At 38.9% G+C, this 13,769-nt stretch overlaps 1 long non-coding RNA gene across 1 annotated transcript; it reads left to right on the forward strand.

Moving 5' to 3' along the window:
• Positions 1–12,790: 12,790 nt before the first annotated feature.
• LOC115607269 lies at positions 12,791–13,482 on the forward strand. Its single transcript, XR_003991165.1, has 2 exons — positions 12,791–12,938; positions 13,270–13,482. It is a non-coding gene; the product is annotated as an uncharacterized LOC115607269 (long non-coding RNA).
• Positions 13,483–13,769: the final 287 nt, after the last annotated feature.

Raw genomic sequence — 13,769 nt, forward strand, 5'->3', positions numbered from 1 at the left:
TTTGTATCATTATTACTGGAAGAAGAACAGTTGCTTAAAACTATATTAAGTAGTGCTACCGAGCATATTTTTGGTGCATATTTCTACATACCATGGATTTTATAGCTTAACAAAAACTGTTATTAACTGAGAAAACCAATACCCTCTCCAAAAATTTATACTTAAAGCATTTCTTACATCTTTACTTCTATTAGTAGAATAATAGCATAGACCATTTATATCAATATAAGTGTTTTATGTCATATTTCTGCTGACTCCTGTCTTTAAAAACATTCTCCAATGCTGTGTTTCTGATTTCAATAATCTCGTGGAGATACAGGAAGTCTCCAGGGAGGCAAACATATAAAAAAAAAGGCTCACGTTCAAAAGGTGTAGGTTTTCCTTCTGACTGTAGAGATTCCTGGATTACTTCCAGAAACATGAAAAGTACTGCAAGTTCTGGTCATTGGGAGTTTACTGTCACTTTGGGTGCCTTGCTGATCCAAAATGTGATAAGGGTTTCTGTTGTCTTGTTTTTAGTGAAACAGGTCACCCCACGTGTGTAATACTGGCACAGCTCTCTCACAGCATGCATGTGCTGAGGGAATACTTCTGATTATGTCACTTTTCCAGGGAGTTGGCTAAACAACAGCAAGCATTTAGCAGAAAGTGAGATAAGGAGTTTAAGTACTTGTAACAGTGACAATGTAATTAAAACACATACTTTTCACTGCTTGTGGGGTGGTTGTATTTTCACCACCACAGTTTGCTGTCTGCTTTCTGTGATGATGTTGACTTCCACCTAAATAGTCTAAGCATGTTTAATACGCATGATGTTTCAATGTAATTCTATTACTTGGAATAATTATCTTCAATTTTAGCATTTTCTTTTGCCTAGCATAAGCTCGTACTGTATTTGGAATGTTGAAACATGTTGTTCCCTGTTAACCAACTCTCTGACCTTGTGAAGTTATGTATGATTTCAGTTTTCTTTTGAACTTATGCGTGAGACCAAGAGTATGAATCACATACCAGATATTCCAGATAAAGAATTGGACCTCACTTACAGAGCAAACATGCCCAAGGTGGAAGAGGGATAAAATGGGAAATGAAGTAGAACGCCTTTGAAACATCTCTGAACATGCTAAAGAATAATTAAAACTGGCAAGAATCCACAGGCTGTGTATTACTTTGGCTTGCTTTTGAACTTTTCTTGTCTTTCCTCTCGGCTTTGAGATAGTCGTCTTAAATAGGTCACATAGAGGAGTGGTCAAAATTATAATGGTTGATAACATTTGCCTCTTTCATAATACTGATACCAAAAAGTATACACTGATACCAAGCAGTGTACACTGCTTGTTGCAGTATCGGTAAACCATTCCAGAAAGATTGGTGGAATTCAGAGCAGTCTGGGCAAAGCTGGGAGTCTTTTTCATGCTGGCCTGGTTTCCCCTCCTTTTCCCCAACCAGCCTCACTGGTGGTCTAGGACAAGTGCCTGGGTGACTTTCCACGTGATGGAAGCAGCATCTGGGACCTCATTTACTCCTTTATGGCCATGTAGGGTTGTTACCTCCTTTCTTGTTTATTCAAGAGCTGGAATTGTCAAGACCCTGCTGGTACATGCTGTACTCCAGTGTTTTGTTGGGAAAAGCGGTGTCAGCCACTGCATGGGAACGTGAGCATGGCCTTGACTTAGTGCTGTGAAGGGGTAGGACCTGGAGCTGAGAGGCTGTGTGATTACTGCCACTCCCATGGGAAGTACTTGGCAGAAGGAGAGGGAGGTTGAGCAGCATCTGCCTCTGCTAAGTAGGCTAAGTACAGAATACAAACCACTGTCCTGCTACTGCTATGGGATTCATGTGCAATCATTTTACTTTTCTGTTTCTGTATGGTTTGATATACAGAGTGCTGGTATTACTACAGTATTGCTGTACCTCCAGAAAGCAGAGAGAAATCTAATTTTGGGCTACATCCTGTCTGTCCTGTTTGATGTAATTTTAACTGAGGTGGATTAATTCTGCATCTCTCTTAGTGTAGCAGGTTTCAGAAGCACTCCCTCAGCTGTCCTGGCCTCTTGGCTAATTACCATTCCAGAAGTTCCCCCTTCAATAAAAGAGGTTTGTTTCTTTTCTGCAGTAGTGCAGACACATGACTGTCACAAAGCTGGCATTGTGTTAAGCCTTTGCCTCTCTTATGCAACAATGAAGCTTATTGAGAGAGAGCAGAACCATCCTTCTCAGAAGAGACCTACGAAAAAAACAAGCTAGGAACCCCAAAAAAGAACACTGCTGGACACTGCTTTACTGACCATCCTAATTTCTTCCATCTCAAAAATCAGTGCAAAGTTACCTGTGAGATACCTGTTCATCTGTAACTGTTTATCTCAAGTAGGTGTGATGACCAGGGTATATTTTTTATTTTAATAAAAATTATTGAGCGGAACTGTCTGAGTTTCTCTTCCTCAGTGTCACAGTCACATTACGCGTCATGCTGGCAATGCTGAGAGGCCCTGTATTTGAGCTCAGGCATGCCTGGTGGTGCTTAGGCTTATACATGTCAGTGGTTCTTCCATAGGGCACTGCTTGGTCTGTTACTGGCTTGTACAGAAAAGTGGCAAAATGATTCATAGCCACTGAAGGGTAAGGACCAAAACAGACACTTAGGTGAAGGCTCTACTGTGCTCCCTAAATAGAAAATTACGGCTATAAAGCAGGAAAAAACATTCAGGTTTGATACTTCAACTTACAGTATGTTCCAAATTGCTGTTTTATTTGCTGAAAAGCTTTTATAAAGCTTGAATTTTACTGTTTATGAAGGAGAGTAAATTATATGCAATGAATGTAGTCTAAACTCAGACCCAACCATTCTGATTTTTCATTAGCAATTTACTCCAGAATTCTCACAAGAGATACCTATGATCTCATATCCTCCTTATCAAAAGCTTTACTCCAAGAAGGCTAAAGTAAAGGTTAATTACAGAGTGATTTCACTGTTTTGCCCAAATCACAGTACTCATAATCATAGACTGTACAGGCTGTGAAACATCAGCATTCCAACAATGAACAAACATAGTGATGCAGGACTGTGAAAGCTGCAAGTACTGTGTAATGTCTCGTTTGTGGGAAAAAATAAATAAATAAATAAAAATTTATCCATTTAAATGCTCAGAGATTTCCTTTCATGTAAACTTGCTTAAATCAGCTGTAGACAGGAAATAATACATTGCAGAATCCTTCCCCGTTGACTCCATACAGCTAATCCATTATGCCTCATTGGAAAGTGTAGCCTGCCTTATCTTTAACAGAGATGTGTGGCCAGTCAAGCCACCGGTTTCCTCTGGTTAGGTGCACAACCTTTTATTAACATACGTGGTATGCTCTTTTTTTTTAATTGGTAAGGTATAGTTGTGTTTTGTTTGGTTGGGTTTTATTTTCACTGTTGTTGTTTGGTGGAGTTAATGTGAAATATTCTAGATGAGAGTTTAAATAAAGATATTTTGTCTCTATGAAAAAATTACACTTGAAATTTTTTTTTAATCTTGCAGGACAGCAACAGCTACTTGATACTAAACCAGAAATTACTTTTTCATAGTTCAGAGCATCAACTGTTCTGTAGCAATGCACATGATCTCAAAGTCTTCTTTTCATATATCTCTTAGTATGAGAGATGAAATACACTTTTAAAAATATTCCTTAACACTTTTGTCAGAGAGTACTATGCTTGTTGAGGGGGTTATTTTTCCAATCTTCTGTTTATATTCCAGAAGTTTTCATTACACTTGCAGTTCTTAAAAAAAGCTTTCAGGAACATACTCTTACTTTTGTTCAGCATTTTTAAAGACATTTACACAAGCCATTGATCTGGCTGCTTGCACGTAACTAATTGGAATTATACCTGAGACAGCTCTAATTCTCGGAATTTAGCTAGTGGTGCCACAAGGACATAGCCCCATCTAGTGTTCAGTTCCTAAATCAGGCACGAGTGAGCCGGAGAGGTTTTGGAATGGACATTCTTGGCTCCACGGTAAATAGTAGCTCCATATGTTGATGCATTTTATAAATTTGGGGGTTGGCAAGCCTACCATAGTAAATTAAAAGCCAATGGAGGACAGCTGCAGTCTTTTCAAGCACACACAGCTGTTGAAAACATCTGCATTTGTTCTAACCATCAGTCAAAGACCTTCTTATTACAGCTTGTACTGTAAGTTACTGCATGCTTATGTATAGAGAATATGGTACATTATAAACTGTTATTCCACCTCCCTTACTAGAGGCAATTTTGAGTGATGGGACTTGTTTCAGTCAGGCTGAACTCATTACATTGGGGGATTTGGCATTTGTCTAAATTCATTGCACTAAGAAATGGTAGGAAAAATACACGCTAGGAACTACTGTGAATTATATAATACATTATTAAGCTGTTTGTGGACTCAAAAGATATCCATTGTTCTATTATGTTTTTGAGAAAGCTTCTAGCCAGCATTTAGGTTTGATACAAGTAAGATATATTTTTTGGAAGATCTTTCTTACTTAAAAAATATACAAAAAATCCTGTACCGTCAGACAGGAGAGACCAGAACAACAGACAAATTCCAAGTTCATCATACCTGCGAGGTTTGAGCCAGGAGACAAGGGTCTATGTTCTCGCTTTTTCCTAGACGATGTTCTTGATTGCTGCTGTCTTTGATTGTTGGTTGCTATCACACAGTTCTTTTTCTCGTAATCATACATATAGATGCAATAAGTCATGCCTTCACCTTTGTTTTAGAGGCAAGCCTTAGGCAGCTCCAGCTGATGCTATTTGGTATTGTGATTCAGTTAGTCTGATATAACAAAATATTGTTTGCTTGCTTAGCTGCAGGAATGAGCTATGGTGTGTGACTTGTTGCAACTCTCAGGCAGTGAAGATTAGCTTAAGCCGCTTTCGTCCAACCTCTGCATTAGCCAGAGCAGGCAAGGTCAGTTATTGTGACTCAGCTGATGCGCAGAAGCCCAGTCACATGTCTGAGCTCTTGATTTGTTTATTGATCAGCCTTCTTTTGTTGTTTTCTGGGGTTTTCTAAGATGTCTTCATAAAGGATGAATGACACTTTCTGTGGAGATTAAAGAAAGTTGCCCAGTTATGCTGGGCAACAGCATAACTGAATCTTTGCTGATACACATCTTAAAATTATCTCAATGGTCAGCCTGCAAGCAGTTACTAAGACTTTATTACAAAAACCCAACAAAACCACAAACCCAAAACCCAGTCTCAAAAAAACAAGCAACAACAGAAAAAAGCAGCAGGTCCTTATATCTAATATTGTCTTGGATCCAGTAGCTGATAACCTATATACATGTACCATAGCATGCATAGCTGGGAAATGAAGAGTAATTGACCACAATTGACATATGCAACAGGAACGCCAAGATTTCCGAGGTTTCCTGGGGGCATGTAGCCTGTTTCTGCATAGTCCTGTTAAAGAGGCCTTCTTGACTCTTTCTGTAGTCTGACTTTTAGCCATTTTCTTGTTCCATTTGTTGCTCTCTCTGCCTTCAGAGATAAATTTGTGTTTTACTGAAACTTGATCTAGCACCTACAACCTATTTTGTCTATCTACCAGACTGGAGGTTTTCAGCAATTCTTCACTCTAAGTCTTTTTCTAGGCTAATGCCCTGGCTTTGAGCTGTGAATCTCATTTGTAGATGACTGCCCACATCCTTCTCACTCTACTTTCATTGGATTTTAGAAGTAATCAGAAAAATGTCTCCTGATGGTTTTTTTATTTGTTTGTTTGTTTAAATTAACTAGCATAGGATCTAAAGCCTCATATCACAAAACCCGACTACAGCCATGTTAATTACTTTTCCAATGTGTTGCCTATAGATTTAAAACTAATTATTAAGAAAGTCAGTGTAAGATGACGAATATCTGGCTGTGGCACCAGACCTGTAACCATTTGTTGATTCAACTGGGCCTTTCAAGTCCCTTCCCTTTGACTGGGAGGGTTGGTGAAAAAACTACCTGTACTCCAGAGTCCCTTATCACTGCTCCCAGGGCTCTGTAATCCTTCTGGATACTCCTAGGACAGCTCCTGGCTGTCACTGGTGCCCACATGAAACGAGAGCAGTGGATAATAGTAGGTGGAGTGTATGAGACTTGGTAGTCTCTTGGTGGCATCCCTGATAGGAGACCCCTGTAAGCAGCACATGCTCTGGGGAGCACACCAGGTCAGCCGATGGGTGCCTCCATACCTCTCAGAAGAGGGTTGCCTCTGACTATCACCTGCTGCTGTTTCTTAGTTGTGCTAGTTGTTTCACAGGAGCAGGCAGGGCTGCCTTAGTCAGCTCCAGCATCTCTCCTGGTGTGATGGGTCTTTCCTCTTTCGTCAGCAGAGAGGTAAAGTGGATCTGCAAGGGCATGTCAGGCTTCAGGGGAAGTCCCTTCCTTCTGCAGGTCCTTGCCACTGCAAGCTTCCATTCTTCGGTATTGGCTCCCCTCCCGCCTGTGTGTGCCATTGTGGGAGTTTTTGGCTGTTTGGCCATGGGCTGTTGGTCCACCGCAGACTGTGCTTGGATCCAGTGCATTCCTTTTTAAAAAGTATTAATATCTTGTTTATGAACATTCCTGATGATTGTTTTTTCTTGGGTAGTCAGTCACGTGAAGTCGTACATCCTCACTAAGCAGCCAAACAAATTCTTTAAGTGTAGACAAAAACAAGAGTTGCAATTAAAATGTGACTTTTAGAAATACTAATACTTACAGTGTTGAAGCTAATTGGATGTTATTGACAAATTGACATGTTGACAAATATACTGACAGCAAATGTTAATATAATATTTCACTGAAAATTTTACTTTTGCTTGAAGGATATGATAAGCAGCACCTTCCTTGCCTTACAGCTCCATTACAGGAAGTCACTAAAATCATAGCTAGTAAAATCAGCTGCCACACAGACCCAATACAACCTGGAAAACTTCAATGGCATATAGAAATTGGTTTATATTTTCACAGTTATGTGCCCTTCTTTTTTTTCCTGTTAATGTAAGTCCACTTGTACACGTCGAAACATAAACATACAGGTGTATAACTGTTGCCAACATATTTTAAATTGCTTAGATAGAAAAAATGCACATCCTTAATAGCTATTGGTTAGTAAAACAAGCATTATTTTCAGTACAAATTTGATAAGAAAAACATTTATTCAAAATACATGTCATATAAATTATGGCATTAGCAAGCTGGAAAATGAATTATATTCATTTGAAATTTAATAATAAATTACTTTTGACAGGACTGACTGGGAATGTAGTTGCATCAAATGTGCAACAAGGATGGGAATATGTTATTTTTCTTATACTAATGCCATGAAAAGAAAAGGATGCAGGGTAGCCTGGAAGCTGTTTCAGTTTGTCTACATGCAGGTCCTGTAAACTTAGAGCAATACATTTTGACTTTACTGCTGTCATTAATCCTGCAAGTTTATGTTTGCATTTTATGGCCAATTGAATAGGAAATTAATTTTTTCTGGACGTAGTAATTAGCTTCCAAAATGGGAGAGAAAACAAGCATTTCGAAACATTCAGCAAAATTGTTTTTCCTAAAAAGATTACTGAAACAGAAATATCTTTGAGCTCCTGATAGGAGATAGTATTTTTCATATGATACAAGTTCTGCACACACATCAGAGCTGGTTGCTTCTGAGACTGATATATCTGATTTCAGATGGTTCCCTGAGTTTTCTGGATCCATATAGAGAAGAGCTAAGGCTTTGGATCAGGTTTTGCCCCTATTCAAAAGCAAACCTTTTCTGTCAAAGTTGTTTTTACCAACTGCACATGTGGCACTGGAAAGCTGGCAGGAAATCAACATGCATCTTGCAGACACATTAAAATAGTTTTTGGAAAAGTACAGGGTGAGTATAAAGCCAAAGTAAATCTTTGTAGCTCCTACAGGGAGAGCCATCTGTCCACATGGGACAGTATCAGTTTCAAACTGAGTGTGCACACAGGAAATTACCTTGAGACTTTACCTTCTAATCCTTGGTTGAAGTAAATGGACAGTGATAATGCGAGTGGTGCAAGACTGGGTCTTTAAAAGAAAAAGCAGTCAGGAGTATGCGTTGTTTAAAGCACGTGTTGTTTAAATTAAATATTCTGATAAAACTATCTTTAAAAACCCATAAAAGTATTTAATTCATCCTGGATAATTGTTAATGGTTACAGGTAATTTCAGGCATTATGTGGGATCAGAAAAAGAAGTACAAGGTATAAGATCAGTGCCGGTCCCAAAAATATTGCAAAGAGATTACTTATCAAATAATACTTGGATAATAGATAAACATGTAAGAAGTTTATGATCGAACCATTGCATTAGCAATTACTGTTCATATGTTGGATTCTTTCCTTTTCCAGCTAACTAAGAAAATTATGATTAACTTTCAGGTAACAGAACAATCTAGTTGAACAATCCTCTATTTAAATGATTTTACTTGGACATCCTAACGAAAGTATTGATTCTAACCTCACATATTACGAACACTGGACAAGTTTAGAGTTATAAGTGATCTATTTTTCAATGGTTTTATGACAATCACATACTTCAAAGCAAATTAATGCAACATCAGTTCACAGGAACTGAGCGTCCCCTGTCTAAATACAGAAAGATTGGTCTAGTCAAGTGATTTTTGTTAGCTTTGGAGCTTCACCAGTTTTCAGGAGATGCACAGATTTCTAGACAATATGCTCATTTTTCTCAGTTAACTTCCCAGAATGGCTTAGGTAGTGCCCAGAGACCACTCTTCCTCTCTGCTGGTACCTACTGTTGTGATCAATTACCTGTCAAAATGCAAGATTACCCAAACCTATATTGTTCCTGTCAAAGGAAATTGTGAGTCTCCTGTCACCGGATGTTTCTGAGATAAAAAGGCCTGTGCCAAGGTTCACTACCTTTGTAGTCACAGGATTTTCTGATGTCTAACCTGACTGCAGTCACAGAAAACAGCACTAAGGTAGCAGGAACTGGACTTGATATTTGGGCAGTAGTGACCTAAGGCAGGAAGCAGTTGGGCCTCTGCTCAGCCTATGTTCATTAGGAATCTCACTGTCCACTTCATGAAAGTTGGTAAGAGGAGTATTTCTACAGTATGCAGCAATTTCAAGTCTTTGAGCTTACAGTTTGAGAAAAATTATGGGCAGAAAATTGTTAATGGTCTGGTAAAGTCAGGACTGATTGATAATATAACTTTATATGGCTATATTTTTGTTTTGATTTGAATTCATATTAACATTAAAGGTAAAAATACAATTTAAACAGTTCTGGAAACTCCTTATGTTAAATAACCTCTATACTCTATAGAAGTTGTTTATAGTTAGGTATAGAGGTTAAATAACCTCTATACTCTGACCTTGGGTGGGGAAAGACACGGTTGCTTCAAACAGTATTTCCTCACAATGTTCTGTACTGACAAACACTGGAACCTCTATGACATACACAATGTAAATTATGTGAAAACACAAAAATCAGTTGTTGTACCTACTGGTAAACAAATATATTTACCACAGAATACCAGAAAGTTTCTTTTAAAAAATTCACTTTATAAGAACACCTTCTTGGAGGTTTATCTGTAACTCCATATAGGTCTGAACAAAATGAGATGCCTGACTAATCAAAACAGGTCAAGACAGTCTGGTGTGCAAACAAACATGACATATTACAGGCATTATGAAAGAACACGACTGGTTAAATATTAGCTCTCAAGATTAAGACATTTTTTCTCAGTTTTGATATTTCTCACCTTTTTAAACCCTATATAATTTAAAGGAAATCTAGACCACAACATACTCAAATTCTATTGTACATCACAGGTTTATTTAAGAAAGGCAAAGAGATTAATTAGAGGATGTTTACTTTGAGAATAAAAAACCAAACCTAACTCAGCTGCTTTTTCATTTTATGGGACTGAAACATTCATGTAGCACCTACATTTTCTGCTTTTAGAAGTTTAAGCAAACAAGTCAGAAACAAAGGTGTATTTTTCTTTACAGGCAGATATAGTCCCTGTGCATTCTAAAATGGGTGTTTCTACAGCTGCTCCCAAATACTGAATCTTTCACACTGCCATTAGTTGGATGAAGGCAGTATTGGGAAATACAAAAACAGTTCAGTGTCTGCTAGGATCTATTAAAACACAAGCACCTCAAAAGTAATTACTTTTTGAGATATTTCTAAAGGTGTATTAAATTACAATACATCCTGCACAGATACTTTTCCCCTTGTTCCCCTACTCTTAGGAAACTGTTCAAAAAGGAGTAACAAAAGCCCAGGTCTTGTAATCTCTACTTGGATCAATCCTACCGAAAGTCAGCTCAAAGGAAAAAGGGATGGTTGTCTGTGCTGAACACAGACACTTACAAAGAGAGCATTTAATAGATTTGTTTTTAAAACCTTTTCCATACAAAGATTTTACTTGTTAAAAAAAAAATTTAAAGGCGTTTCAAATAGCAGATTCTTTTAGAGATATTTTGCAATAATTAACTCCAAGATAAATAAATATAATGATTTATATTGTCAGTGTGAACAAAGGGAAAGAAAACTTCCTAATCCCCAGATTTCACCAATAGAAATTTTTTGAGATTATATAGGTGTGTCTGTGTGTGCACAGCACATATGTTTGCACATATAACATTGGAAAAGGTTGGGAAAATCATAACTTTAATCCACTTCTAATACTGCCATACTGGGTATTTATGTGAGCCCCCTTTGTATTTTGTGGAGTTCCTCCACATCTGTAAATGAAGCTTATTTACACTTTTGTTTGGGTTTCTGTAACTGCACTTCTTGCTTTGTATATTCCTTTTTCTGGGCTTAGGGCTCAGTATATCTTCTTATATGCAATGCAAACGCATGGAAAGTTCATACAACTGAAAGAGGCACAAGTTCCGATTTTTGCCTTCAGGAGGAGCTGTTTCTTCAGCGTTACGAGAGCTGTACCTTAATGCTTTCAGTTCTGCAGTTTCTTTTCTAAACTTCCAGGCATGTCTTTGCAGCAGTGTCCGCTGGCGGGTAAGAAGCACACAGGGGAAAGCAGGTTGACAGTAAGCATGTAATAGTTGCATTGCTTAGAGATAAACCCATCCACATAGTAAATATGTCTCCCGAGGAGACAGGTCATGCTGCAAAGGGCCCTGCTGGGGCACAGGCCTTGTCCTGCTGCACTCACCCAGTCCAGCCCACTGGCCGCAGCTTCTCACCCCCTGCCTGCAGCGGGCTCCCCAGCCAGCTGGGAAATGGGACCAGCAGGGTGTCAGTAGCTACATTCTGCAAAACAAACTGAATTCACCATTTTCTGTGAATCAGATTTTGCAGAACATATTTAGGAATGTTAGCACAATGTTCCAAAATTAAGACTTTTGAACTGATGACCCTTGGGCCAGGATCTCAGCAGGGACCAGTGATCATAACATCACCCACAGAGTGAGTTTCCACCACAATTTATGATGTGGGGAAATACTGCAATCTTCCAAACGTTGGGCTACCAGCCCACAGCAAATCGCAAGGCTGTGTAGATACCCATAGGGTAGAACCACGAAGTCACATTGCTGATACTCCAATGAAAACACCAGTTGCTGCTGTGATTCCTTAGCTGTTGGAATGCTTGCCGGGTTTTGCCTTTAACCTGTGGGATTTTTCTGTGTTATGGTCAACTTTGTTCAGTTAAAGTGAACTAAATATTTCTGAGAACACTGAAGTACTTCCAGGAAGTAGATAACTAACCAACCCCTGTAGTCCATAAGCACACCTTAGTTTAATAAATCATCAGTTACTGGAGATTCTTGCACAATTTTGTGCCTTTGGTGCTGAGTCTGCATGTCTCACAGCAGACAATTCTCTACCTTACACTATGTTGCTTCTTATCCCTATACTTTAAACATACCTATTTTTGTTAAAATGATTTCTGAAAATTAACTGGTGGCGGCATCTAGCAAAGGAAAGGTATTTCAAATACCAGACATGCTCCAAAAATACACATTCTTCACCTTTTCCTGTCTTATTTGTCACTCCTATTAGTGGTTTTGGGTTGGTGGTCTTGGAAGTTGAACCCCGTGTCCTATTCTCTGTGGTTGTAGAACAAGTCTAGACTGCAAAACCTAAAAGCAGACTTTAATATAAAAATCACTGTTGAATATAGTTGTTTGAGCATTGATAAAGTTCAGCACTGTCATTTAGATGGGAGGCCTGAAAATCTTAAAAATGAGAAGTTCAAATACAGTATTTTGTATTAATGCTGCTCTTGGTGTTTGTTAGACATTACACAGCATGTTAAGGACTTGGTGTCCTCTCCTGCAGCCCTCAAAATGGAGGTTCATCTTTAAGCACATGAATACTGTCAAGGAATGCATGTAAAGGGTTTAAGTGTTTTGCTGGATTGGAGCCAGGGACACAATATCTCACAGTATTGATCTCTCCTGGGAGAAGGGAGGATCTGCAACTGACTTTGGTTCTCTTCTTGGTGAGAATCCAACATTACAAACGGTAAGGGTCTGCCCCAGAAGCTGGACAGGACTATGTGTATTTAAATGTAACCAGGATGCAGGTGCAGTAAGTACAACTAGTAATTTCATTGAAATGCTGCAGATGCTTCAGGCTATGTGTGCACTATGAGCTGTGGCCTAGAAGGGCATGGATGGGCTTGAATGAACTACTTGGCATAGTGAAGGCAATCAGCTGTCTTGTAGTGTGGGTGTAAATCTTTGTATAGTTTCTTCACTCCGCAAGCCAATGCCTTTCACAGAGCATGTCATGTGAAAAGTTCACCCTTGGCTCCCAGGCATTGTCACACCGTGCCTGTAGCCAAGAGAAGTAAGTGAACTGGGTTGGATTTCAAAGGAGACTCCATCAAAGCACAGCTATTTCCTGGGACGCCCTGTCATTTTGATGAAGCTAAAATGAGTCACTGCAACTTTCTTTCTTCATTAAGGTAAAATATTTCACATTAATGTTTTGTATAACATACTTTTTGCTAATTAAATATTTCATTGTTCCAGTTACTATATAGATGCAACACAGATTACAGTCAGAGGACCAGATTTATAGCTCTAACTCCCACAGCCTAACACTTCACTCACATTGGAAGAAACTGGGCTAACTGTACAGTATTGTGGTCATCAGTGGGAGCAGGCAAGCAGTATTTTGTCATAAACAAACATCACTAGACCAACCTATTTGTGGAGGAATCCATCTTGCTTATTTTGAGGTGTCAAAGGATTAATTATGTGAATGTACAATCGTGTTGAGGGCTCCTTTTTTAGCCTAGAGAGTGATCGCAATGCCTGTGGGCTGTGCTCCAGCTGCCTAGAAGAGGATATGCTGCCAATGCTCTGAGGGATCAGACATAATGAACTAAGTGTCAGTGAGCCACCATGAGGTAAGATGAACTCTGCCTTGACGGCAGATACAGCTGGGACAACTGCCTGGATGATGAAAGATTTTCATTAAACTGGGTTACTGGGCCTAAAAAACAACAGTTTGCTTTTATGTGCCTTTCTTTTTATTACCAGAGTTGCCACTTTAGCCCTCCAAATAAACTGTGCTTTCTCCTTCTATGGCAGAAATCATAAAATCCCCATGTACATGAAACCATCAGTGCCCTGCTTAACCAGTGCAGACTAGGGGCCATGTGAAAAACTTGTGCCACTCTGGAGACCCCCTGGAGAGCTGAGGCACCAGCAATGACACTTTCTCTAGTAATTTTATCATCCAAGCATGTTGCTTGATTTTCTTTTGACTTCTGTGAACAAAAGTAGCTAAA

This window comes from Strigops habroptila, chromosome 4 (genome assembly GCF_004027225.2).
Source record: "Strigops habroptila isolate Jane chromosome 4, bStrHab1.2.pri, whole genome shotgun sequence".
Taxonomy (NCBI): domain Eukaryota; kingdom Metazoa; phylum Chordata; class Aves; order Psittaciformes; family Psittacidae; genus Strigops; species Strigops habroptila.